Below are 26,231 nucleotides of genomic sequence, written 5' to 3'. Positions count from 1 at the left end.
TAGGCTTGAAATACAAACTTTTCACCACTATTTTCTGTCTGTGGCAGTATTCATATCTCAAAATGCACAGCAATTTCTGTAGTATTTTCACAGTTTTATCCTCCATTGTGTAATTTAAACTGTCACATCTTTAAATAGACGCCTGTAAAAGCAGACAGGATAGTAAGACTGACATGACACTTCACTTACTTTGGAGCAAAATACACATAATAATTTGAAAAAGAATTATTGGAAGAGCCATTTGCAGCTAGTATGGTGTCATTACAGTGCTTTCTGTATTTTGCAGCGACTATTTGAGGCAAAAGGAGGGATTATCACACCAGACATTAGGTTTTATTTGGGAAAAAATACATCTTCTTGAAGTGTGATCTTGCAGTAATATTTTCACACTTGTCATAGTGGGAGTTAGAAAGTAAAGCCAGTTACAAGCAGTGACTGGGCACTAATAGATAAAGTGAATGATATTTATCATCTTATTACAATTCAGTGTTATCCAGGGAAACCTTGACTTGGACCTTGGCATGCATGTTACTTTGACACATACCACCCACCGTAACAAAGCTACAAGCCAAGCCCAGCTCCTCATGGCAAATGGCACTCCCCAGTGCAACCCTCACCACAAAATCTGTTCGGGAATGGCTCAGGCAACACAGCAAAGAGTTTCATTTAGACTCCAAACTCCCAGAACACCAGCAGAGATCCTGTGTCAATGACTCGAGCTGTTGTGGCAGCACAAAGGGGATCGACACAATTTTAGTCCGGCAGTTTTAATTCTGTGGCTGATTGATGTACAGGGTGTCCCTAAAGTCTGGACACAGAGGAAATCTCATTATATATATATATATATATATATATATATATATATATATATATATATATATATATATATATATATATTTGCCTCCACAGATTAAATAAGGCTTTGTAGGAAGAAGAAAGACTTGAAATGGTACTTTTCAGTGAACAGGAAGGATGGACATATCCAAAGGTAGGGTTAGGGAAGTGATATTTTTGGGGGGCTAGCAAGAATGTTTGCCATAACCATTTCTTTAGTTTCAGCTGATACATTTGGTCATCCAGAATGGGGTTTGTCCGTGATAGTGCCCGTTTCTTTCAACTTTTTAACTGCCTTCGATACCAAGGAAAAGCTAAGTGGAATCTGCCTTGGATGACGTGCGTTACATTTATCTGCTTTTTTTTTTTAAATGTTCATCCTTCACATCCACTGACAAGTACCAGTTCAACTCTTTGTGCTTTGGACAAAGCCATATTTAATCTATGGAGGCAAACAAACTGTAGTTAATGAGATCTCCCATGTGTCCAGACTTTAGGGACACCCTGTAACAGTGTACATGTGACAATACAGTGCGTGAAAAAAAAAAAAGAAAGTAAATGTAGTGTAATGTTCACACCTCAGGCTGAAAAGGTACTAACATCCAATCCTGAGGATGCAGGTTGTAAAAATCTGTTCATGGATGTGGAGCAAGTCTGAATTTCTCATTCGCAGGGCGTGATAAATAACGACTTCAAAGTGAATACAAAAAAAAATCTGGACCCATCACATCTCCAACCTCCTCCTTGACTCCCTCTTATCCTCTTGATAACAGTCGGTAGAGCACAGACTGACTCTGCTTGCATGCCTGGAACAAAAAATACTAAGAAACAAAAACAGTCTCATAAATAATAATCCAAAAGGAAGCCCATCATCAACATTATTCCTTGATGTACTTGCCGGTCGTCTTTTGAAGTCGTGGCCAGAGTTTCATGCAGTATTCATCCACTGTCTCTACTATGCTGCCTTATAAGAAACAAGCGACCTTTACAGATAATACATATCGACAGAATTCAGTTTAGATTTCTTTAGTGAAAACATTGCATTGAAGCAAAACCATTTTCACCTATAAGTGCCACCTGTGCTGCCAGTTTAAATTACAAAGAAATGATGAAATAGGTTTTATTTTTTTATGCGCTTCTATTGTAGCAGTCGCCGCCCTTTTTGTGAATATTTACAGCATTTCCATTTCCAAAAGATGACAGACGTTTTATTGTGCTCACATAAAACTGTTGCCCTTTCTTAAAAGCGCCTTTGTGTGTTTTTGTAGTCGGACAAAGATGACCCAGACTATGCTCCAACCCATTCTTTTTATATTGCACTCTGTGTGCTGAAAATCTGTTATGAGGAGAGTGTGAAGCAAACCTTTGGGGCAAGGCTTTCGTAGTCAGGTAAAAATGTCGTCCAGCTTGATGAGTTTCTGAAAGATTCAGCAGGAATTTCCTTAAGCTATGTTTCCAGCCAGATGATGGTCAGAAATGGAGAAGAAGCCAATAAACTGTTGTGTTTTGTTGCTTTCAGCTTCAAGCTCGTGCAGCTTTGCTTTTCCCCTGGCAACAAAAGCATCATGGCTCCACCATTCTTCTTGATTAATTTCACAGGACCTGCACCTCCAGGTGAGATGAGTTAATTACACCCACCAACAAGACAAGCCAAACTTGTTCAGTCACGTTACATTACCCCAATGTTGTTTTGTGTAGGGTAGCAGTGGAATAATGGAGGCGCTCGAATTGCGGTCCTCATTTATCTGAGCACGCATTTATGACGAATGAAGTCAAAATGTGAATTCAGCCTTTACTGACAGAAGAGATGTTAAAAAAAAAAAAAAACAGCGAGCACTTCATTCTTCGAGCCGCTCCTCGAGGAAACTAATATTGTCAAACCGTTTTGTGCTTGACCAGCAGAAAAAGAGAAAAATGCTGTGAACATGGGCAAAATTGCAGTGAGGTGGAAAAGACGCACGGCCCAAATGCTGAAATGATGTACAGTCAGCAGTGTCACCTTGTACAAAATCTCCCCCACCACCGCGAGTTTGTTCACTAACATGGTGAGTGTGGCAGCTAACAATCAAAGGAGACAAATTGTGGCTGCAGTTTCTCCCCACGCTCTGCTTGTTTTTTTTTTTTGTTTTTTTTGGTGGGGAGAAAACGCGTCAGAGAGAAGGATGGATGTGAACAAACCACAACACATCACCGCACCTCTGGCACCGATGGAAACCTGCAGGCTGCTTGGAGACAGGAGCATGCATGGCCTATGGTTGCCATGGCAACCAGGGTACATGGCGAGTTGAACGGACACAGACGTCTCTGCTTTTGCCTAGGTTTGAACGCTCTCCGATCGATATGTCAGCATGCCCAAAAGGAAAGGCTGAAAGATGAGGAAGCCTTCCTGCTGGCGTCCTTTGTGAGGGTAAACACGCTGCTTCTACCTTGACACAAGAGAGGTGGGCCACGAGGGAAAGAAATCAAGGGAGGAAATAAAAAATAACAAACCTGTTAAAGCCTGTGTGAGGAAGAGGGTTAAAAATAATACACCGATAATGCAGAGAGGACTATGGCGTCCCTGTATCACTTGACTGATGCCCTCATCTTATTAAGAATCACAATCTAAATGACCTTCCTGTTTCTAAAGCGTTATTTTTATAATGTCATAATATCAGATTACAAAAATGTGGTGCTCGCTTCAGCAGGCGCTGGGCTCGACCACATACTGTTCGTCACTGTCTGTCAGAAGCTTTCTGGGTAACATCAGTGTTCTTGTCTGCCAGCTGAGCTAATGAAGGCTGGAATCAATATTTGCGTAGAGCATCCGGATGAAGACGGACATGACAGAGGCACTCGGGGGGGGATAAAACAACAGAGAGGTAGGAATCCGCAGACGGCAACAAATGATCCGGCTGTCATTCCGATTTATTGACCGCACCGCTCAGACTTACTGATGCAAAGGAAACCTGGTGAAAAGTACACCGTGTTTTTATGACCTTTTCAGCCATCACTTTCATGTGGGCTGCAGAGAGGGAGTAGGAACAGCTGGCATTTTGGCTGTCTGCACCTGGTTCCACAAACAAAAGGTAACTTGGTGTCAAACTGTTTAGTGACATTAGAGGTGTTGTGAGGTATTTAAGGTCTTCTGTAATTTAATGATTCTGCAATACATAAGATGATCCCCATCATCAATGATAAGATGCACTCTTACAATTAATACTAACTAGAAGTAAAACACAAATTAGACATTGACTTCAAGCTACTATACACCGCTTAATTCTTATTAGGAGTCCATCCCAGCAGACTTAGGATGAAGTCAAGGGACATCCTGGACAGATCACCAATCTATCACAGGGCTACACATACAGATGAACAATCACACCTACTGACAATTTAGAATCACTAATTTAGCTCAGCATGTTTTAAGACTGTGGCAGGAAGCCGGAGTACCTGGAGAAAACCCACACATGCACAGTGAGAACATGCAAACTCCATGCAGAAAGATCCTGCAAAGGCCAGGACGTGAACCAGGGATCTTGTAGCTGCAAGGCGATGGTGTTAGCCACCAATCCACTATGCAGCCCTTACGTAATTTATTTCACTTGCGATTTTAAACTTGCTACAATAATGAAATGTTTTGTCTAAGTTTAACTCTACAAGTTTCACTTAAGTCTTTTAGGTTCCAGGAGAGCTATCTAGATTTTAACAGCAGTGGTTGGCAATCATCCCTGAAGTTATTTTGCCGTGCCACTCTGGCTTATCTGCCTCCTGCAAACTGTAGAAGTGGGAAAGGTTATTGCTGCCTTGAATCTACCCAAAGATAGAGGCTGTGGTAAATGATGAAGTAAATACTGCAGGACCTGGAAGCAACAGTGTCATGCATATGATTGATCTTAAACAACAAAATACTTAAATTAGTTATTAAAATATTGTGGTTTTGATTAAATATCCAGTATCATGCTAGGTGTTGCACTGTGGCCCAGTCGTTAGCACATCGCCTCGCAGCTAGAAAATCCTTATTTCGCATCCTGGCCTGGGCCTGGGGTCTTTCTGCATGGAGTTTGCATGTTCTCCCTGTGCATGCATTTGGTCCTCTGGCTTCCTCCCACAGACCAAAGACATCCATCCATCCATTATCTATGCACCTCTTAATCCTCATTGGGGTTGTTGAGAGGCTTGAGTCTTTAGTAGTTCTAAATTGTTCATAGGTATGAATGTGAGTGTGGTTGTTTGTCTCTATATGTAGTCCTGTTATTGACTGGTGACCTGTCCCAGGTGTCCCCTGCCTTCACTCTAACTCAGCTGGGATAGACTCCACCCCCCTGCGACGCTAATGAGGTTTAAGCAGGGTATAGATGATAGATGGATGGATAGATGTTATGTGTCCTGCTTTAAGTCAGTGTTGAATTTACTGATTTTTAACCAAAACACCACTTTAAATTGCTTGACGTTGGCTGAGCAGACCTGATTATGCTTCATTTCCTACAAGCAGAATATCATACAAAGAACAAAGTACAAAATTTGAAAAAGAATGTCTTATGGATTGCCATTACAAAAATAGCATATGTTTAAGCCAAAATTGTCTAATGTCAATAAAAAATAGCCCATGAAATCTCCTGTTTCTTTTGAAATGCATTTGGTGCTGTAAATTAGGATAATACCACCTTAATGTGGACAAGTGAGGAGGGAGGACACACAGAATCTGGAAGGGAGGTCAAGGAATTAAATGAATTGTTCAAAGAAACCATTTGCAAAAGCAAGGCACTGAAGTTAGCAAAACAATCCAAACATACATGGGCATCATTCCAAATGTTGTGAGCCGTGCATCATATTTTATGTTCTGCTTTTCCTCTCAAACAAGATATATTTTATGTTCACATGAAACACAACTGTAGGTCAATTGACAAAAGGATTTCAGGTTCTGCTAGACTACCAATGATGGGTCATTGAGGATGGGAGAAATATATGTAGACTGATTCCAATACCTCTTTTCCTTACTATAGTGGAAGAGCAACTATACATTAATGGGTAAACATGTAAAAAGCATGGTTAGCACAGTTCCAGCATTATTTTGGCCACATTTGCCATTGCAAATTCCGTCTTCCCCATCTATACTGCAAACAGGTTTTCTAAAAATGTTCACCCTGGAAGCAGTTTTCCAAAACAAGTACACATACTGTGTGCGGACATTGCCCATGTGAGGTTAAAACAAATCTAGAAACCACATAGACTGAGAAGGCAGAGTTTAAAAGCAGCCCGAAGGTTTTCAGGTGAAGCTCCTTTCTCTGCGGAGTACAAAGGCCAAGCAGAGCAGGGAAGCAGGCGAGGTTTTCCAATACGGGCAGAAGAAGACAGGTTTGTTAAAACAATGATCAATTAGAAAGCTTTTACTCACGTTGCTGTAAGATCTTACCAACCAATAACGTTTTTCTATATTTTAAATAGTGTTTGCTCCTTATGTCTGCCTGACTTTTTAGTGTAAACATCTGCAGTGTGATGAACTCATAGGGGAAAACAGGTGCAGCATTTCTGCACTAATGATTAGCCCCGTATTCTGAATATAGAAAAACAGCATTGTACTGTATCCTATTTGTTGTGGGGTGTGTTTTGCAGATGTGGTTGTAAGTACAGAGGACCTGCTCTCAGGTTCACGGCTGTAGTTTCTGCTTATTTGTAATATTCCTCATAAGGACAGAGCTCTCTCTGTTAAAGGCTTTATGCTAAAAGTCGCCTGCAGATTTGTAGGCTTATTCTCTGCAAATCAATTATTAAAAAAGATGAACTTATCAGATGATTAATTTTGGTGGGTTTAACCATGACATATTCTAATTTTATTTGAAATATTGGCTGTGCAGATCAAAAATATATTCCATGTACAGTAGGTCAAAGGTGGCCACGGGAAAGAAAAACAGACCGAGAGGTATTACCATTAATTTAGCCTTTTCCTTCATTACGGCACAGCAATGAGGCAGTGTGTTCCTCTGGGTCTGCTTATGAAAGTATCCACAGTTTTAATATCCTTGAAAATGTGCTGCTCCCAGCTGGGGATAACAATAACTATGTGTATCTGTAAACAAATGCCCTTGTTGTAAGTAGCACATAAAATTGCCTTTAGGGAATTAAAAAAAAAGAAGTTAAACTGTGCCTGAATTTCAAGCACAGAGAATGGCCTTCTCTTCACATCACATGCACTGCAGAGAGGGACCACCAGTCTGAGATACACGAGTTTTAATCGTAACGTCTGAATGAACAGCAATTAGAGCACAACAAACCTTGAAGAGGGCAATAGATGTTTTTTGTCCTAATAGCCTTGAGCTTGTTTAAATAAGTGCATGTAGTCACTATTAAATTCATCTGATCTAACCAGTTGACTAATACCCAGTGTGACGAGCACTGTAGATTTGAATCTCATGATCATATAACAAGCTAACTAAAATTTAGTTGGTGCAAAGAGAGGAGCATAGACAAACATCGTACATGTCTACAGGATCCATCCTGACTTTGATGTTCCCCATTCATTGGTATGTCACCAACCGTACAGTGCATTCTAGGTAGCGTCTCAAAAACGTTCATTATGTCTTCTTATTAGTACACTGGTTTTGACTTCTTTTGTTCAGACATAGAATAATTAGGTAGAAGTTGATTACAAATTCCGGCTGTCAAAATCTGCTGGCTGACACGTCACAGGCTGTCAGTGAGACGCTTCTGAGGAATGCGAGAGTGCTCACCGAAACTGTGAAGCAAGCAAAGTAATCAACATCTCCCTAATTATTCTATGTCTGAACAAAAGAACTCAAAACCAACATTCTAGGTAGCATTGCGTTGCGTATCAATATCCATCCACATATTATCTATATACCACCTAATCCTTATTACGGTTGCGGGGGGCTGTAGCCTATCTCAGCTGACTTAGGACAAAGGCAGAGGACAGATCACCAGTCCATCACAGGGCTACATATAGAATCAGTCACACTGACATTCACATCTATGGACAATTTAGAGTTACCAGTGGCTGTCTTTTGACTGGAAGGTTGCCGGTTTCAATCCTCGGCCCGTTGAGCTCGTGTCGAGGTGTCCCTGAGCAAGACACCGAACCCCTAATTGCTCCTGGTGAGTCGTGGTTAGCGCCTTGCATGGCAGCTTCCGCCATCAGTGTGTGAATGTGTGTGTGAATGTGTGAATGTGACGTATCATGTAAAGCGCTCTGGATAAAAGCGCTATATAAATACAACCATTTACCATTTACCAATTAACCTTGAAATCGTTTTTAAACTGTGGAAGTTGAAGTACCCACAGAAAACTCCCACATGTACAGGGAAAATTCAAACTCTGTGCAGAAAGATCTTCTAGCTGCAAAGTGAAAGCGCTAGCCACCGAGCCACTGCGAAGCCCCATGTGTCAACATAAGGCCAATTTTCCAAATGAGCTGTCATCATGGTCTGCTTTAAAATGCATCCTGAGACTCTGGATGGTAAGGACTTGCTGTTTGATGCTTAATTTTTAGCGCTTTGACCACCTGAGCAAACAGTTTTGACATGAAGTTTGTGCCTTGATCAGTTTGAGTTTCTACCGGTAAACCAAATGTTGAAAAGAACTGTAGAAGTGCTTTGACAATAGGTTTGGCTTTTAGCATGCGTGAAGGAATCGCCTGACAGTAACGAGTAGCAGCACACAGCACAGGAAAACATTGTACACGACCGCAGTCTTAACACTGAGAAGACTGTCCATGAGTCAAGCCTGTGTGTAATCAAGTGTTGCCAGTCTTTGCACAATTATAGAAGGGTCTTAGTTGTATTAGTTTCTTGTTCCAGGAAAGGAAAGAACATGCCAATTATCTGTCATCACAGTGTGTAGTTGAGTGCCCATCAAGAGTCCAATGTTGGGGTACATCCCTCGCATCCAAGAACACTCATGTATCATTCGTCTCCAGCTATACTAGCAAATTGCAGGGCTGGTTACAGGCACTGAGTTGTTTTGAGCTAAATCTTAATGTCAACATGTTAAGGTGACTAGTATGTTGTTGTTTGCACATTAGCTATCTTTGGTATGTTGGCATGCTAACAGTGGTTAAAAAGCACCACATGCAGAGCACTGCTTAGGATGATGGGATTACTGTTTTGTTTAAAGGTCCAAACCAAAATGCTCAGGGGGACATTTGTACCAAATTTAATGAAAATCCATCCATTACTTGTAGAGATTCTTCACCACAAATCACAGACAGGTGGTGCAAAATGGAAAGTCAGGCGGTCACCAAAGTCAGTAGGATTCATCCTTTAAAGACTATAAATGTCTGCATGAAATGACATGGCAATCTATCCAGTAGTTTTTGAAACTGTGTCTGAAATGAACTCATTCACTACTCACTGAACAATAGACACTGTGAGGACACTATTGACTAGTAAACTGAGATTTCGGGCACATAATAATCACAGTCATTATGTGTCATCACCATGGGCTGTTGAGTCACACAAGTTTTTTGAGATCTACTAAATCCAGCACAGTGCTTTGTAGAATTGTTAAGAGAAAGTAATGTACATGCCATGCCATACTTTTCTGTGGCACTACACAGTGGGTACATTTATACACTCTATAGAGCAACTCTGAACACAGTCTGAGTCTAAATGGTCATCTGTCTGTAATTTATTGCCATCCCTGGAGCCATACTGCCAGATTAGTTTGTCAACGCAAACAGTGACAATGTTGAAAAGAGTGTCATATCCAGAAACCAATGCAACAGGAAGTTTGAGGCGAAAAATCCCCAAGTGGAAACGTTTGACCGATAGGTGATCATTTGTAGAAGAAAAATGTGCCCTGAAAACTTAACCTACCATCAAAAAAGGCACAAAAATGGACAGCCATGTTTATCTTCTCTTTTCATTCATTAGTGGAGGGAAAGGGGCCAAGAGAGTAACTGTGAGAGGGTGAAGAATGGGTGAAGTTGAAGGTGAACAGCTGCACATTTGCTGGCTTTATTGCTTTGAGAAAAGCAACAACAACCATTAGGCCCACAGACATGCCATATCGTGGTAGGGAGTATTTTGCACTGGGAGATTCAGAAGAATGAAGGGTTTCTTGAAGCACGAGCCGGCCCACTTCCTGTCAGGGGCCACCTGTTAATGCTCATGACTCAGAGACACCAGGGGGATGAGATGGAGAGAGAGGAACTGAGAGCTACTGAGAGATGGATGGAGGGGAAAAAAGAGATTGGTAGACAGTGCGAAAGAGAAGCCAAGGAAAAAGTTGAATGTCAAAACACTTGGAAACATACTGTAGGAGTCAAAAGTGTAAATCTGCTGTAAAATGTATTGTGTCAAAGGATTTAAGAAGCAGACAATTGCATACTTTTAAGCCTGTGAAAATATGTGGGTGTCATCAATGACAAGGCATCCAAGTGAGTATAAGACATGATGAAAAAACAGCATTCTTCCCATAGACTCTTGTTAAGAGCTCACAGCTGACAATGTGATTTCTGTCGCCAAGAAATGTGAAAACCACAAGGGACTGAAACGCTGCTTAAGCCATGAATTCTGCATATGCTGCATTTGGGCATACATCGCTGGACTAAAATTCTATATGCGACACATGCTGTAATGTTTATCCCAGAGCTATGACAGTAAAAACTGAGTGAGAAAGACCTTCGTAATCCACTCTGAAAGCTACTGTAAGAGCTCCATTTGCAGCCAGAGAACGAGGCAACGTCTCATGCATTAGCAACGGAGTGGAGTCAAAAGCAAGTGAAGAGGAGGAGGAGAGAAAATGCATCAGCTCGATGCGTAAGTCGAGCTCGGATGGCTCGGTTTCCGGAGTGTCATCCTGAGTGCTCAGGTGCTGCCCTCTTTCCCAGCAGAGCACTAAAATAAATGGTCATTTAGACAACTGAATGAAGCTGCAGTGAAACCCAACAACAAATGGGTACTCGAATAGAATTATATTCAGCTGATGTCAGCACGGCCTCTATATCATTTTTATGAGTCAGCAGGAATAGGACTACACTCCTGAAGCATGAGGTTTTACTTAATACGGTGCAGCTAGAGATTTCCCATGAGGCCAATTGAGGAGGAGGGCAATAAGGTGAGGAAATCAACCAGCAGTTCTGATGTATGCCTGTAATGACCTGGTTGAGAAAAAAAGTGGTAAACTTATCTGAACCACTAGTGCTGCTGACTGTGGAAAGGATGCAATAATGTCCATTTCAGTCATGTTCCCCTTTTTGTGATGAGTTATCCCCATTAAAATACCACACAGAATACAACAGAACCAATTACACTGTACAACAATATCACATTCAGCTATTGCATGCTGCAACTGACTTTTAAAATGATGGGTATCAATGAAGCAGCTCAACAAGACGAAAGAAAATTGTCGGGCATAAATTCAAATGAAATGCAATGTTTGGGAATGATGTTTATTGCTGCATGTAACCCCTTATCAAAATAAGTCTGTGCTTTTTGGGGGGGAAACAATTGAATTCTCACTCAGCCTTGGCAAATTGTTCACAACTCTCTGTATAGAAATCATTTTAGGACCCCAATGGCTTGTAACCTTTTATCTAAAACAGAGCAGGTGGAGCCAAAACTCAATACAATACTCGGCAAAGCACAAATAGCAAGTTTAATTTATTTCACAAAAACATATTATAAATGATTTGTTTTCATACCTGTGAATGTGTGCTTGTGCTGATGTGACCGGATGGTGATGGGAGAGGGGAGGGGAGACAGTGTACTGATCGAAAAGAAACAGCGCTTCCTGATTATAATGTAAGCCAGTGTGGTCCATTGCAACCCCACTATTTTGTATTGATCGCGTTTTGTTGCCTCAACTGGTCTGTTGAGGTAGTTTAGCACAACTTTGCCGGCTTTTCTGTTCCTGTTGGACTTACAGTGTGTCAAGTGGAGTTGATTTTTCCAGGAGAATAGCCTATGGTAGCTCTGTCAGTGTACTTACTGGTTAGTTTACCTACACTCAGCTCGCTGCCAGCATCATTCAGCCTGAGTGTACCACAGCTGCAGATACTGGAGAAACACAGCACTATTTAAGCTTCTTTTCAATTATGTTTACCTGTCTACTCCTAGGCTTACAAAAACCACAAACCAGCACCACATTTAAGTGATCATTTCAATTCTAATACTTTACAGAAGAATACTAACACTTCCACATTCATCGAAACAGGATTGTTCTGCCTGTTTCCACTTCTATTTGCATACAAATACAAATATTTTTGCTGCCTCGACAAATCCATTTATCCATTTTCTTCAGCTTCTCCGGGGACAGGTTGAAGAGACAGCAGATGTAGCAAGGCATTCCAGATGTCCCTCTCCTCAGCAACGTTTTCCAATTGGTCCTGAGGGATCCCAAGGAATTCTCAGCCAGATGAGATATGTAGGCCTTTCAGTCCTGTTGTGTCTCTAAGCTGGGCATGCCTGAAAAAGACATCCTAGTCAGATGACCAAACAACCTTTTCAGGCACCTTTCAATCTGAAGGAGCAGTGACTCTACTCAGGGCTTCCTCCAGATGTCTAAGGTCCTCACCCTGTCTCTAAGGTTGAGCCCTACACAGATAACTTGTTATCTGGAGCTCATGGTCATAGGTGAGCATTGGAATATACATCGTATCAAGAACTTTCAGGACCCTCTTCACTATGATTGTCCAGTACAGCCATTGAGTTACTACTGATGCTTAACCAATCAATTTGTCCATTGCATGCTCTACTTTCCTGTCACTGTTGAAAATGATTCAAAGAAACTCAAATTCAACCTTGATTTGGAGCAAAAGCTCACAACCCACTCAGAGGGAGCTGTCCACCAGGTTCTGAGAGAGAACCTGAAGTGTTGAAGGTCATGGCTAGATAAAGCCAACAGAACCACATCCTCTGCAAAGAACAGAGATGTGATTCTGAGGTTTCCAGATTTGACAGCCTCATCAATCTGGTTGCAATATGAGATCCTGTACATGAGCACCCACTGGAAATGGTGAGAATATTAATACACATCTCAGTTTGGTTGGACAAAGACCTAGAGGCACGTAACAATAAGTTGGACATCTGCAGTTAAAGCTTGATTGGGTGACTTGATTGTAAGTCTTCTCCAAGTCAACAAAACACTTGCAAACTGGATGTCAGATTCCACTTGGCCCCTTAGATCCTCTGAAAGGCCAAAGAAGTGGCCCATTGTTCAGGATGGAATCTGCATTGCTTCCTAACAGCTCTAAATACAAATAATGGACTTTATGCACATCCATGCTGTTTTAGACAAACATGTTGCCTATGACTGGATAATATTCAAAATAGCTCATGTAGCTTTATGGACTGAAGCAAATAGTTGCAATACAAACCTTAAAATTTTGCAGATTAACAATATGAGTTCTCAATTTTGTCGGGTTTTCCCTCACAGACTTTCATTTTAGAGAAAAAGTCAGTGATCGTGACGCAAATGTTCTCCGACAAATTTGAATTCCAGTTTAAATAGTATGACAGAATTTAGAACTTACCAGTAACTCCTGTCACTTTCTTCCAGTCTTCCTCCCACTTCCAGTACTCTCTCTGTATGAGTATAAAGCAGCGTCATAAGGAGTCCGGATAAGTACAAAATGAAATATTTCCAACTTGTTGAGTTCTCATTTAATCACATCTCTCCATTGAATTTGTTTGCACCTACACCAAGTAAATTCATTTAGTTCTTTCTAAATACATGTCAAAGACACAATGACATTTACTTAGCTTTTTAGCTCAATAAACATAATTTATTTTGCATTCAGCTAGATTCCCTAACGCAATCTATTAGTTATATTGTATCTGCTCCCTGTTTAGCAACAAATTAACAACTATGTACATAATACTTTCTGCCAAAGTAGAAAAAAAAAGAGCATCAACAGTGTAAGACTATAGAGACACATTTTACTCATGCCCACCATACTGTCTGAAGCTAATGACATATCCCCATTCTTAATGAAAAGAGGCTAATTACATTATGAGGAATTGAAGTGAGGAATGAACATGTTTAATTTGCTTTTGCATTAGACTTATATGAACTCATCAAATGTGAATTAGTGTCTGAGGTTGATTAATTAGTGGGTAAGTAACCATTAGGAATAAGAAAGCTTACAGCACATTTCCCAATCTAATTACCGTGAATACAGAACAATTATAGCACTTTTTTAGCAACAAGAGAGGTATCCACTGAGTTAAAGATACACCTCCAGAGGCTGTATAGAAAGCCGTAGTATTTTTCTTTTCTTTCATACAATACAAGCACTTAACCTTCAAATAAAAACCATTTGGAGCTTCATACTTGGCTATTTCTTGCAGGACATGCGTCACTAGAACTAATTCTAACATATGCAGTAAAGCAGTAAGGTTATACTGTGTGTGTTTTCACAGCCGTACATTGAAACTGAAGCTGACCCCTCTCTGCGAGCAGCCCTTGGCCTTATTTGATCTAGTTCTTCAGGAAAATAAGTGGCAGCCCGGGCTCAGAATCTTAAGTGGGATTTGAGTGCAACTGTTTATTCGTGTTCGAGACAAAGGTGAAGGAGGCTGCATAGAGGTGGGGAGCACAGGCTAAACCTCAGCAGAGCGAGGAGAAGAAAGAAACGAGCCAAAGTGCATGAGTAGGAATAAAGTGTCAAAACGAACAGCACCACAGACGCGATGTTAGTTTTAAAATTGAGCACAGGACAGCGATTTCCCCTAAGTGCTTATTTAGTGGATGAATCACGGGAAGAGGGGAGAGATGAGGAGAGGGAAGGGGGGCTTTAATAACAGGTTATTAATGTCCATCATGGCAGCCATAAACACAGTAGGGGAGATGTGCAAAACAGAGGCTTGATCTGGACTCTGCTCTCGCCGCTGTCAGTCACAGCTGCAACCAGACAAGACAAGAGATCGCCTAACTGGAGGAGACAGAAAATAAATTCCTCCTGACAGCAACATCCACGCACGGCGGTTTGCGTCACAAAGAGGATGTTGTTTCTGCGGTCACACTCCATTAGCAGTTCAGCTGGATGTAATGTACTTATTTTTTACTCTGAATGATTTAGAAGTCAGAGATGACAAATAGAAAATTAACGTGTTTTGTCTTTTGATTATGCGCAGACATTGTATAGCAAATTATTATTTTGCCTCCCGTCAGGGAGCACAATAGAAAGCAGCGTTTGAAATAGTAAACTAATTTCAAGTGCTCGGTGATAAAAGGGGATGCAAAGAGTGACACCATTTTATTCTTAGACAATTAAGCAAATGGCAAAGCTGTATTCCAGTATTTCACAAAGTCAGTTAATTAGCCAGCTGCAGTAATTACCTAGCTTAATCCTCCCCACTGTGAGACTGACTTTTACAGTTCTGCCTCTCACAAGCCACTGAATTCTCCTTTATTCTCTCAGATTAATTACATATTTTCCTTTTGAAAGCTGTACTTATCAATAGCTTTGCATTTGCAGTGTCAGTGTGTAGAATGTGAAAGGTGCTCATAGTAACAAACCCCCAACAGCTAATTGCTTGATTCTGCTGCTATTCTTTTACTGCAGCTTTTAAGGTTTCTGGCCACAGCTTTGATTAACCCACTGTACACTACCTGCTCAGCACAATGTGTGTGACTATGTGGTGAATATAGTGGAGATTTAGCAGCAAAAGAAACAAGTGTTCCAATTGAATGTAGCTGGAGATCAACATAGAGCGAGAACATTGGGCTTAAATTTGTTCAGTGACAAGAAACACGACTCTGTTTGCTAAGACGTTAGCCACATCAGCTTTAAGTGGTAATAAATGTATGCGGACTGTTTAGATGTAAAATGTAATAAAGTTCTTAAAAATACTAAGAACGAACTATGACCAGGCTATCCTTTGAGTAAGAGCATACATTGTTGTTGTTTCTCTGTGTGGACTGGCAGTCTGTCCAAGGTCTGCTCCTTCTGTCTCCTACTGCAAGTTTGGTGAAACTCCATCTATGGATACAGGCTATTATATGGATGGATGGATGGATGTATGGATATATGTATGGATGGAAGTGTGGAAGTATGGATGGATGGATGGATGGATGGATGGATGGAGGAGTAGCACTGGAAACTGCATACATTTTATCGGAAAGAAAGAATTTGGGGGGGGGGGGACAATCAAATCACATGCTTTACACATTCCTTTTACGTGTTCAATAGAAACCTGCACAATTTAGTAGCACGCATCTGCCAATTGTATTGATCATTTGTTAGTGATGATTACATTTACCTAAACTGTACATTTTAAATGGCACATTTATGAAGAAGAAGAATTCTTAAATGTCTTCAGAGAACTTTATCCTACCTTTAAAAAGAACATTCTAAACATCCATCTAGTGTCTATGCACCGTTCAATCCTCATTAGGGTCACAGGGAGCTGGAGTCTATCCGAGCTGACTTAGCGTGAAGGCAGGGGACACCATGAACAGGTCACCAGTCCATAGACAAACAATTCACACCTATGCAAACAATTTAAAATTATCAGTTGAGCTCAGTCTGTTATTGGACTGTGGGAGGAAGTCGGAGAACCCAGAGAAACCCCACGCATGCACAGGGAGAACATGCAAAATACATGCAGAAAGATCCCAGTCCTAGGCCAGGATGTCAACCAGGGATCTTCTAGCTGCAAGGCAACAGTGCTAATCAGCAAGCCATTGTGCAGCTCCTGTCTAAACATATTTCTGAAAAAAACTTCCAACTAAAATTAATACCAGAATTTTCTCAGAATGTTTTTAGAACAAGACGTTTCAGCAGAGAGGCGACTGTAAGGCATGAAAAGCAGTTACTTTAACTGAAAAAAGCTTCTAAATATATAACTTTTAAAACCAGAAAAGAACTTTAATTATCTGTTCTCGGGGTCATATTTAAATCCTAGAGGGTAAATCAAAAAGAGATTCCCTTGGTGCACTTGAAAGAGAGCCCTGGAGACGTGCCAGCGGTGGAGATGCTAGTGGATAAGCAGCCAAGTGTAGCAATTACTATTCAAAGGGAATACAGTTACTTTTCTGGCATCAATTTATCTTTCCTGACACATGGGACCCAATCAGACTGCTCACAATGCATAAATCTGCAGCCTCCACACGCTGCTCGTCAGCTACAGCATTTTTGAGTTAATTATTGATCCGGTGGTCAGGGAGCCTTGGAGAGTAGACTTCGTGGGTGGGATGGCGTGCAGCGGGAGTGCCGGTTTATCGGTGGAGCTCTTGGTGGCAGTGCTCCAGAAATACTACGCTGCCCTCTGGTCTGCTTCCACCTGGAAGCATCTGTCTGGCTTAAGTCCTACTCTACACGGAAAGCCCAGTCGAGCGAACACAGAGTCAGTGATCCGCGATTCATTCAGCATCGACCGGTTTCTATGTCAGTGGAGAGATAACATAGTTTACTGTGGAGTTTTCCTTTTGAATTCCTATTTTCTTCACTTTAGGTTTTTGCATCCTTTACAGTAATGATTCGTCCTTTGACTTCCTCTAGCCGAGCCAGACCCCTCATTTAAGAATTGTTCAAATATTCTTAAAATTAATTCGGATTTATTTTCAGATATTTCCCCGTGTTGCATCTGTTCTTTGAGGCATTTACAGAGCATTGTGAAAGTATGTTATTCACCTAAACAGCAGCTAAAAAAATATATTAATGCAGTCTAATCTAAAATACATCAATATTTATTACATATTTGCAGGTACATTGTGTAATTCTAATGCAATCTCTGTAATGGTCCATAATTAAACACACCCAGGAAAAAGAATGATAATTCTCTCTCCTTAAAATTCTCTTAAAATGTTGAAACACAATATTACATTATGTCAACTAACAAAAGTGAACACAAGTGTTGAAAAGGATGGCTTCTCTTTTTTCTTCTGGTTTCCCTCAGGTACATCCTCGAACTCACCTGTCTGCCTCACACAACAGCTGATGTCTGAACAGCAAATGCTGAAGATCGCAGTGGCATCACGACGAGGCAGCAGCAGTGGAAAGTGACATGGAACCAGCTGCGACTCGCAGCACATGATCCCATGGGGATTTTTTTTGGCAACATTTTTGCCAGCGTATAAATTCTAATACCATCAGTCATTTTCTATGCAAGTATTTAGCAGAGAAGTGACAACATCTTAGTCCAATTGATACATCATTTAAAAGATGAAAGATTAAGTCTCTGGTTTTGGTTTTGATGCCCTGAGGTAAGTCAGTTTCGCTTTGGAGTTGTTTGTCTTCATCGGAGTGAGAAAAAAAGTCACAAATATCGTTCCGATGCCTTAAAGAAAAAGGAGCAAAGAAGCTGTCAGAGGACTGATATAATATTGAAGCTGTGCCTTCACCATAACAGACTCCGTTTACTCGACGCTGGTCTTTGTTGTTTGCATCAAACCAGCCTTGATCGTGCTTATTTCACTCAGTCTCATTAGGGCTCATCCTTCACTGCATTTTTGAACACAGTTGCCGTTTATCTGTGCTGCTGTTTGTCATTTTCTTTTGCAGTTCCTGATTTCTGCAGCTTTGGCTAATTGCAGAAAAAGGTTTTTACTCTCACAGAAAACAAAACAGCTGCTGTGCATCAGGATCCTGAACCAAGCACAAGAATCTCTGACCTTTATTCAATTATGTTTACGAATCACCAAATAAATAAAAATATTTGATTCCACATTTGCAAAAATGGTTGAATATTCTGCATATGTCATTCCTGAAACATGCTCATTCACTTTATTGCAGAGTTGGATAAAAACATGATGTCAATATGGTAAATATGGAGCGGCACAAATACTAAAGCACAAAAACAAGAAGTCAGTCAGATTAGTCAGACTACTTATAAGTGTATTGCATGTTTTTATTTTTTTTCTCTTTGTTTATGTGTCCAAACCTTAAATTGCATTTAGAAACAAAAGAGTTTCTCTTTTTCACATTCTGGGCTTGGTGGTTAGCACCGTCGCCTTGCAGCTAGAAGATAACCTGGTTTGCGTCCTGGCATGGGTCTGGGATCTTTCTGCATGGAGTTTGCATGTTCTCCCTGTGCATATATGGTTTTCTCCAGGGTCTCCAGCTTCCTCCCACAGTCCAAAAACATGCAGAGGTTAATTGGTGATTCTAAATTGTCCATAGGTGTGGTTCTGAGTGTGATTGTTAGTCTCTATGTGCAGCCCTATGATAGACTGGTGACTTGTCCAAGGTGTCCCCTACCTTCACCCTAAGTCATCTGGGACAGACTCCAGCCCCCGAGACCCCATTGAGGATTAAATGGTGTACAGATAATGGATGGATGGATAAATAATGTCTTTGTTGTTGTTGTTGTCTGACAGCCAACTTTCATCAAAGTGATTTGAAATGGAATTCGGCCATCACTGTTCACATACAGCAATCAGCCACAACCAGGGCCGGCCCTCGGACTTTGGTGGCCCTAAGCAAGATTTTTTTGTGGCCCCAAAACATGCACAGGGCAACTACCAAATCACGTGCACAGCTTGTAATTGGGTTAAAACACACATGCACATGATTAACAGCAAATATTCAGCCCACTCCTGAACTTCCTTTTTGGAGCCATGATGCCATCTCTAGTGCTACTGCTTTTCCATCTGTGGCTTCTCCAGACCAGTGTAATCGATCAAGTTTGAAACGGTGCCGTGGTGTCACAGTAGCCTAACTTACGCACGAAGCATGGAGTCACCAACTGACTGCTGGTTTATTTTTTCTTTCCTGTATTTTTCCCGTATAGTTTTCTAATAAGCCAGTTTAAATTGATATGTTACCATGATGATTTATGTTTTATTGGAATAAAGACAGGCATGGGCGTAACCACCATCTCAGAAGTGAGGGGGACAAATTTTTCAGAGCGATTTATCATTCTCTTACATTTAATTGCACCGTCCTTAGTGGCTAAAGAACCACATAATCCCTAACAGCCACAGTACAATACCAGGGGACCAACTAGGCTAGTTCTTCAAACTATAAAGTATAAAACTTTAAACTATAAAATCTAAAGTTTTAGTGGCCAAACTCTAGTTGAGTTGACAACAATGTCCCTTGAACATCTACTGGACGAGTAGCCAAAGGTGCCAAACACTGAACATGAAATGATCAGTACTGCCTGGTTTCTCCCTGCAATAGATATCTTATTTTCAGGAAGTTATAATCTCTCCTTACCTGTAAAGACCCTACATCCTTGTCCCTGCTGCTGGCCTCTGATCCATCTCCTCCCTGACTCTGCTCTTTCTGTTATGGCAATAAACATTAAAAAATGTGGTAAGAAAAATTCTGAAATAGCATTAGGAAGAGTAAAAATTGCAGTAGAATTTAACCTCAAAATCACTTTAACCCATAGATACATACTTTTTTTCTCCTGCATGGTCAACATTACTGCTGGCCGCCGCCTCTGGTCCATCTCCTGCCTGACTCTGCTCTTTGTTATGGAAATAATTATTAAAAAATCTGAAAATCAAAATTCTGAGATAGAATTAGAAACAGAAGGAGTAAAAAATAGTTGTAAATTTATACCATAGATAGCCTATTCTTTTTTCTCCTCCCTGACTCTCCTCTTTTGGGACCAAAAGACTTAAATACATGGAGAGCAATTGTGAGCACATCTTCTGCCCAGAAATGAAAGAGGACTGGGTTTATTCCAAGAATAAACTAATTAGCAAGTAATGTAACAGAGGCAACCACATTTGAATTATTAACTAGCTTAACATATTGATATATTGCCACGTTTTACCTTGTCATCATTTAGCTAACAAGTCTAACATTGTTTGCATCCAACAAGGTCACACAACTTACACGGTTTGTTTGGAAAAAACTGTGTAAAGTTTTTTGCTTCTTGCTAGCTCTGGCTGGTTTGCTAAACATTACTCCAGACGCACGTTCAGCACTGCTCAGCACAGCAGCACGTCTCCTGTGGAACACCTGCGTTAGCATGCGCTCATGGTGCATTCAAAGACGGCTCGGGAAAACACGTTACTGGATGCTAATAACGGGTTTAGCTGTTGTAACGGCTGAAAAAAGTGCGGGGGGACAGAGGGGACAGATGTGGAAAGTGCGGGGGACATGTCCCAGGCGTACCCCGCGTCCGTTACGCCCATGAAGACAGGGACAAAATGCGAATCACACACTTATTGTGGTGTGGCCCCCTCTAGTGGATGTGGCTATAAACAACGGCATAGAGTGTTTATGCCAGCGGCCGGCCCTGGCCGCAACATTAAATCTGGTGGCAAGTATGGTGTCAGCCGGGTCTTTGTTGTGTTCCTCGAGCTGTTCCTGGACAGTTGTTGGGGTGTGGCATGGTGCATTGTCCTGTTGGAGGAGGCCACTGCCATCCATTAATGTAGCTTGAGGTGGCTGGTTTATGTCAAGGTAATATCCACACTAATGCCAAGGATCAAAATTTTCCAGCAGAACATTTCATTGGATTCTTATTACCATTCACTTGTATATTCGTTACACTCATAGGCCACAACACTAAAGCCACACACAGGTGAAGTCAAGAACACGAGCTTACAAGAAAACTGACTGAGCAACATAGAATGAAGAAAAAGGAAACTATAAAATTAAATGCTATCTATCTACAGTGTTTTTAAGGCGTTACGTCTCATATCGATAATGTTTCACTGCCTTTTCGATCCAGCTGCTGTGTAGAAGCACAGCAGTCTACAAAAAGTCAGTTCACCTCTCACTTCGGTGTATCTCTTTTCATATCCACTGATAAAGACAAGCTGTGCTTCCTATGCTGTCGTCCTTAAATGTTTTGTGTTTCAGCAACAAAGGAAAATCAATTTAGAGAGCATCCTTTCTTTCCACACCGAAGGACTAGAGTACACTCCCCTGACATCTCAATGGCTCAAATGCTGAAGTGAATTAGTGGACTGGGAGTGGGAGGGCATGAGAGGATGTGCTCCGTTTTTACTTCTTGGGAATACACACCCCCTATCAATTCCTCTTTAGGCAAATGTAATCCACACAAACTAAGCATGCAGATGTACTTCAGCTCACATGCACAACATGCCTGCACTCTGTACCTCTGATCCATCAGCAAATCTTCAAATACTCTGCAATGAATAGCTGCTGTGACTGAGCAAATCAAGAAAAAGTAGTTGCCGCTCCTCTGCAAAATGAAGCTGGCCCAATAAATTGCTTTTCAGAGAGATGAAACGTACAGTGCACCTCACAACACTGCATAAGATTGCTCACCCATAGAATACAGTCCTGTGATTAATAACCCCCACAACTTCTAGCCTGTTTCCAAGTGCTTACCAAATCAAATATGCACTGCTCTCTCCTTTTTCTTCCTCTTTTCGCTCATTTTACATACCTCAGGCATTTTGTTTGGCAAGCACATGAGACGAGACCCATTAAAACCAGACTGCAACTGCATGTCCATTAGTCTGCTCCATGCATACATCACCATAAATTTAATGGCAAAGAGCTACACGAGTGGCAAGTTTGCAGTTCTTAAAAAAATGATAACTCTGTGTTGGGGGTAATCAGGAAGCAATGACCTAAAACCCATCACCGTTTTATGATCACTTATGGCCCATCAGTTGCTAAGCATTATTAGCTCTGATGAAGATACTTTGATGAAACTGCATTGTATTGTGCGCATTCCTGTGATACAGAAATACAGAGAAGGTAATTAAAGTCAGAGTCACAGATTCTAATCCAACACGCTCTTTAGCAAATGTAATGAAAGTGCACAAGCTCACCGCTCTGTGTGTGCGCTGGAAAATAAAAGGGACCCAAACAGAGTGGGTCAGCCCCATGGGTGTAAGTTTCATCTGAATACTGGTGGGACACGTTAAGTGGGTCCTGGGGTCATCCTCATGAAATTTTGAGTGTCCAAACTCTTCATTTCCAGCTTTCTGGTGATTTTTTCTGCCTCAATTTCTGGATTTTCTGCATCAGTTTATTATGGAAATATATTTCTATATGGAAAGAAAACACAAAATTCAGGCACTAGGTGGTAATTCAAAATATAATGGAATATATATGAAGGTAATTATATTTTCCACAATAGATTCAGTGGTTGAACGATTGCATATTTTGAGAATGAAAAAAAGAAAAACACAGATTGCTCAGGAAAAACACCCACCCCTGTTTGAGGTATGCCTGAGGCACTGCAGGTACTTTTGCTGCTGGACGTTCTTCAAACTTGTATTTTTTTTAAAATTTCAATCACCCTTTTCTGCTTACAAAAAACATATAGTGACTCATATGTAAGAAATCAGAGAACACAATGTGATAGCCTTGAAAATCTGCCTTTACTGGGGTTCAAAATTGGGTTGTAATTAGAATTAAAAAAAAAAAAAGATCAATGCAAGTATGAAGTAATGACTGTTCATGGTGAACGTGAATGGAACACATCTCAGTCATGAGCATGCAACATGTGCAAACAGTATCCATCATGAGTCAGTAGACAAAGTGGCACCAGGATATCAAAAACAGGACCTGAGTTACACACATTTCTGACCACCGCTCAGTGCCCATTTGTAATTTTTTTCATGTACCGAGAGCTGGAGCAGAGACAGAAACACTGCATTCTGTGTCAGTTAGCAGCCTGGATGATCCAACCTTCATGAGCAGGATCATCACTGGTGCTAAGAGGTGAATCTACAGTCATTACTGAGAGAAAAAAAAAGCAGCTTTAACAGTTTCCAAAACCCAACAAAGTGAAAGCATCAGGAGAATGATTGCTGCTAACTTAAACAGTTGCATGGTTGTTGCACTAGAAATAAGATCTCCTGAATTCTTCTGTAGCTCTACTGTAACATCCTGAAACGTGACACCTTTCAATCAAGCTGAACTGTGTTGTGATGGCATATGGATGCTCCAGTGCACTGTGCATCTGGTCACATCCTGGTAATGCAAGGATTTTTTTTGGCCATAGCTACGCAATCATCGCAACCCACCCGTCCCACTTGCCAGATTTATGCCCCTTAGACTTCTTCCTCTTCCTCAAAATGAAACTCAGCATGAAGAGTAACTGTTTTTGATGCAGGCTAAGAGAGTTAGTGCTCAACACAGATGGTGCTGGACATTTTTAAGACTTTTCTAATATGTGTTACAGGAGCACTGAGAGCAGAGTATTGCTGCACAAGGAGGCTACTTCAGTTGTACTAAAGCAAACACTGCTTTGTTTCTGCACTACTTACCATTTAATCATACCAGCAGTATACCACTGGGGTATATGATTCACTACTTTGGTCAGGACTGAAATATCAAAAAAACAAAACAAAACCAAAAAAACCTATCGCTGCATATTTGTAGCATGCTGTCTTTGTCCTCCGAGCTGTTTTTCTGAATTTCAGTGATCATGGTCTTTATCTTGTCTATTCTACCAGTCACCACTGCATGTCATGCTGACACACCACCTCTTCCTCTGCTGACAACAAAAACAAAACAAATGCAAGAAGCCAAAAGAATACAAAAATAAAATAGCAAATGTCAAAGGCGTCACATATTGTATAGAACCGGAGTCTCTATCATCTGGTATCATCAAAACAGACATTTCTAAATATAAACCTGTCAAACATAATAACAAACTAGTCACAAAGAGACATCAAAAGTTTTAAATGTCAGCCTGTGCTTGGAAAAAAATCAAAAAATCCACTGGGTGTTCAAATGGCTGCAGACAGAAACATATCTGACCCAGGAGGACAACTCAGCTTGTGTCTCAACATCCTTCATACCTGTTTAAAATCAATCGATAATGATTTATCTTCATTTTCCAGCCTCTACATTTGCTGTGTTGTTCTGTTTTTGTATCATCTACTGCATGATGTCAAAACACATTGTCAGATTCAGTCAGAATCCTCATTTGTGATATTGAGTTCTGTAAATAAAATAAAATCAGACCTGACCTGAACAACAGGTGTTGCCGGCTACACTCCATGTAATCACACTAAGCAATCAGGACACAGCGGCTTGATTCTGTTGCACAACCCTGCCAGCTTCCTCTCCTGGGGAATGCTGTTGCTAGGGGCTTTCTGCTCGCAGATGACCAGAGCCTTTTCATACAGACCATCCTGCCAAGCCTGTGATCCTCCTCTGGCGTAACAAGATCTCTGGTCTGAATAATACTTCTGTGTTTCCAGTTCTCGCCACAGAAACAATTCAGCCCACACAGTTCATTTAACAGGAGGAAATGTTCATTCTTGGACTTGGTGGAGCAGAGAACATGATCTTGGAATAAGGGAAAAATAAAAGGTGAATCCTCTGCTGAGTTACAGGTTTATTAGGCGCACCTGCACAATCTAATTAAATCCAGTACAGTAGTCCTGCAATGACCCGTTAAGTGTAATGTTTGGATTTTTTTTTACAACGGGGTCAGAGAGAAGTTAATTCAGCTCTGTGGTCATTTCTCTGGGTGTTAATGTTGCATTGTAGTTGGTTCAGTCTGCAATATGTCAACATTCACTGGATGGAGGACAATGAAATTTACAGTTGTAGCCCCCTGAGGACGAAGCACACTGATCTGAGTAATGACTCACTGTTCCTCTAGTGTTATTATAATGATGAAATTTCTGGGTTTAAGTGAAACTATCTTACATTTGCCATTAAAACTTTGCATGAACCTTGCAAGCCTCTTGTATTGCGCAACATGCACTGTAAAAGTTTAATTTTTAATAAAAGTCGTTGCAGGGATGCACAGTGATTCAGTGGTTAGCACTTTCGCCTTGCAGCTAGAAGGTCTCTGGGTCACATTCCGGCCTGGGCCTGGGATCTTTCCGCATGGAGTCTGCATGTTCTCCCTGTGCATGCATGGGTCCTCTCCAGGTTTTCCGGCTTCCTCCCACAGTCCAAAAACATGCTGAGATTAATTGGCTGTTCTAAATTGTCATTCTAAACACAGGCAGTTTTAATATTTTGGCTAATTGTTGTATGTTTCTAATCGCAATCATTTACAAATATCAAAAGCCCCGTTTCACCATCTATAGTGAATACACCTGGGTCATTTTACACTCACAAATAAAATTAATAGAAAGCTTTTTTTTTATGAAATCAATGAATTTCAAAGATATGGGAAAGAAACACAGATGATCCAGGCATAAAATAAGACAGGAAATTCTATTATTATTATTATTGTTATTATTATTATTATTATTATTATTATTAGTAGTAGTAGTAGTAGTAGTAGTAGTAGTAGTAGTATTGTTACTCCACCAAGGAACATGGTGGAGTTATGTGATGATCAGTGTACATTTGTTCGTCTGTCTGTCTGTTTGTTAGCAACATGACTACTAAATTTCCAGAGGTCAGAAATGACACAAGGAAAAAGTGTTTAGATTTTGGCAGTGATGCAGCTTATAGTCTGGTTCCATGGATTTGTTAAAGATTTCTGTATCACTGCGAGATAGCGGCACGGCGTCACTGTAACTATGACAACAAGTGAACACTATGTCAGCTGCCTGCTGACGATCACATGATTGCGATCCTACTACAAATTTACCACTGC

The sequence above is a fragment of the Acanthochromis polyacanthus genome, chromosome 4 (assembly GCF_021347895.1).
Source record: "Acanthochromis polyacanthus isolate Apoly-LR-REF ecotype Palm Island chromosome 4, KAUST_Apoly_ChrSc, whole genome shotgun sequence".
Taxonomy (NCBI): Eukaryota; Metazoa; Chordata; class Actinopteri; family Pomacentridae; genus Acanthochromis; species Acanthochromis polyacanthus.
The sequence above is the reverse complement of the archived record's forward strand: the minus strand, read 5'-3'. Positions refer to the sequence as shown.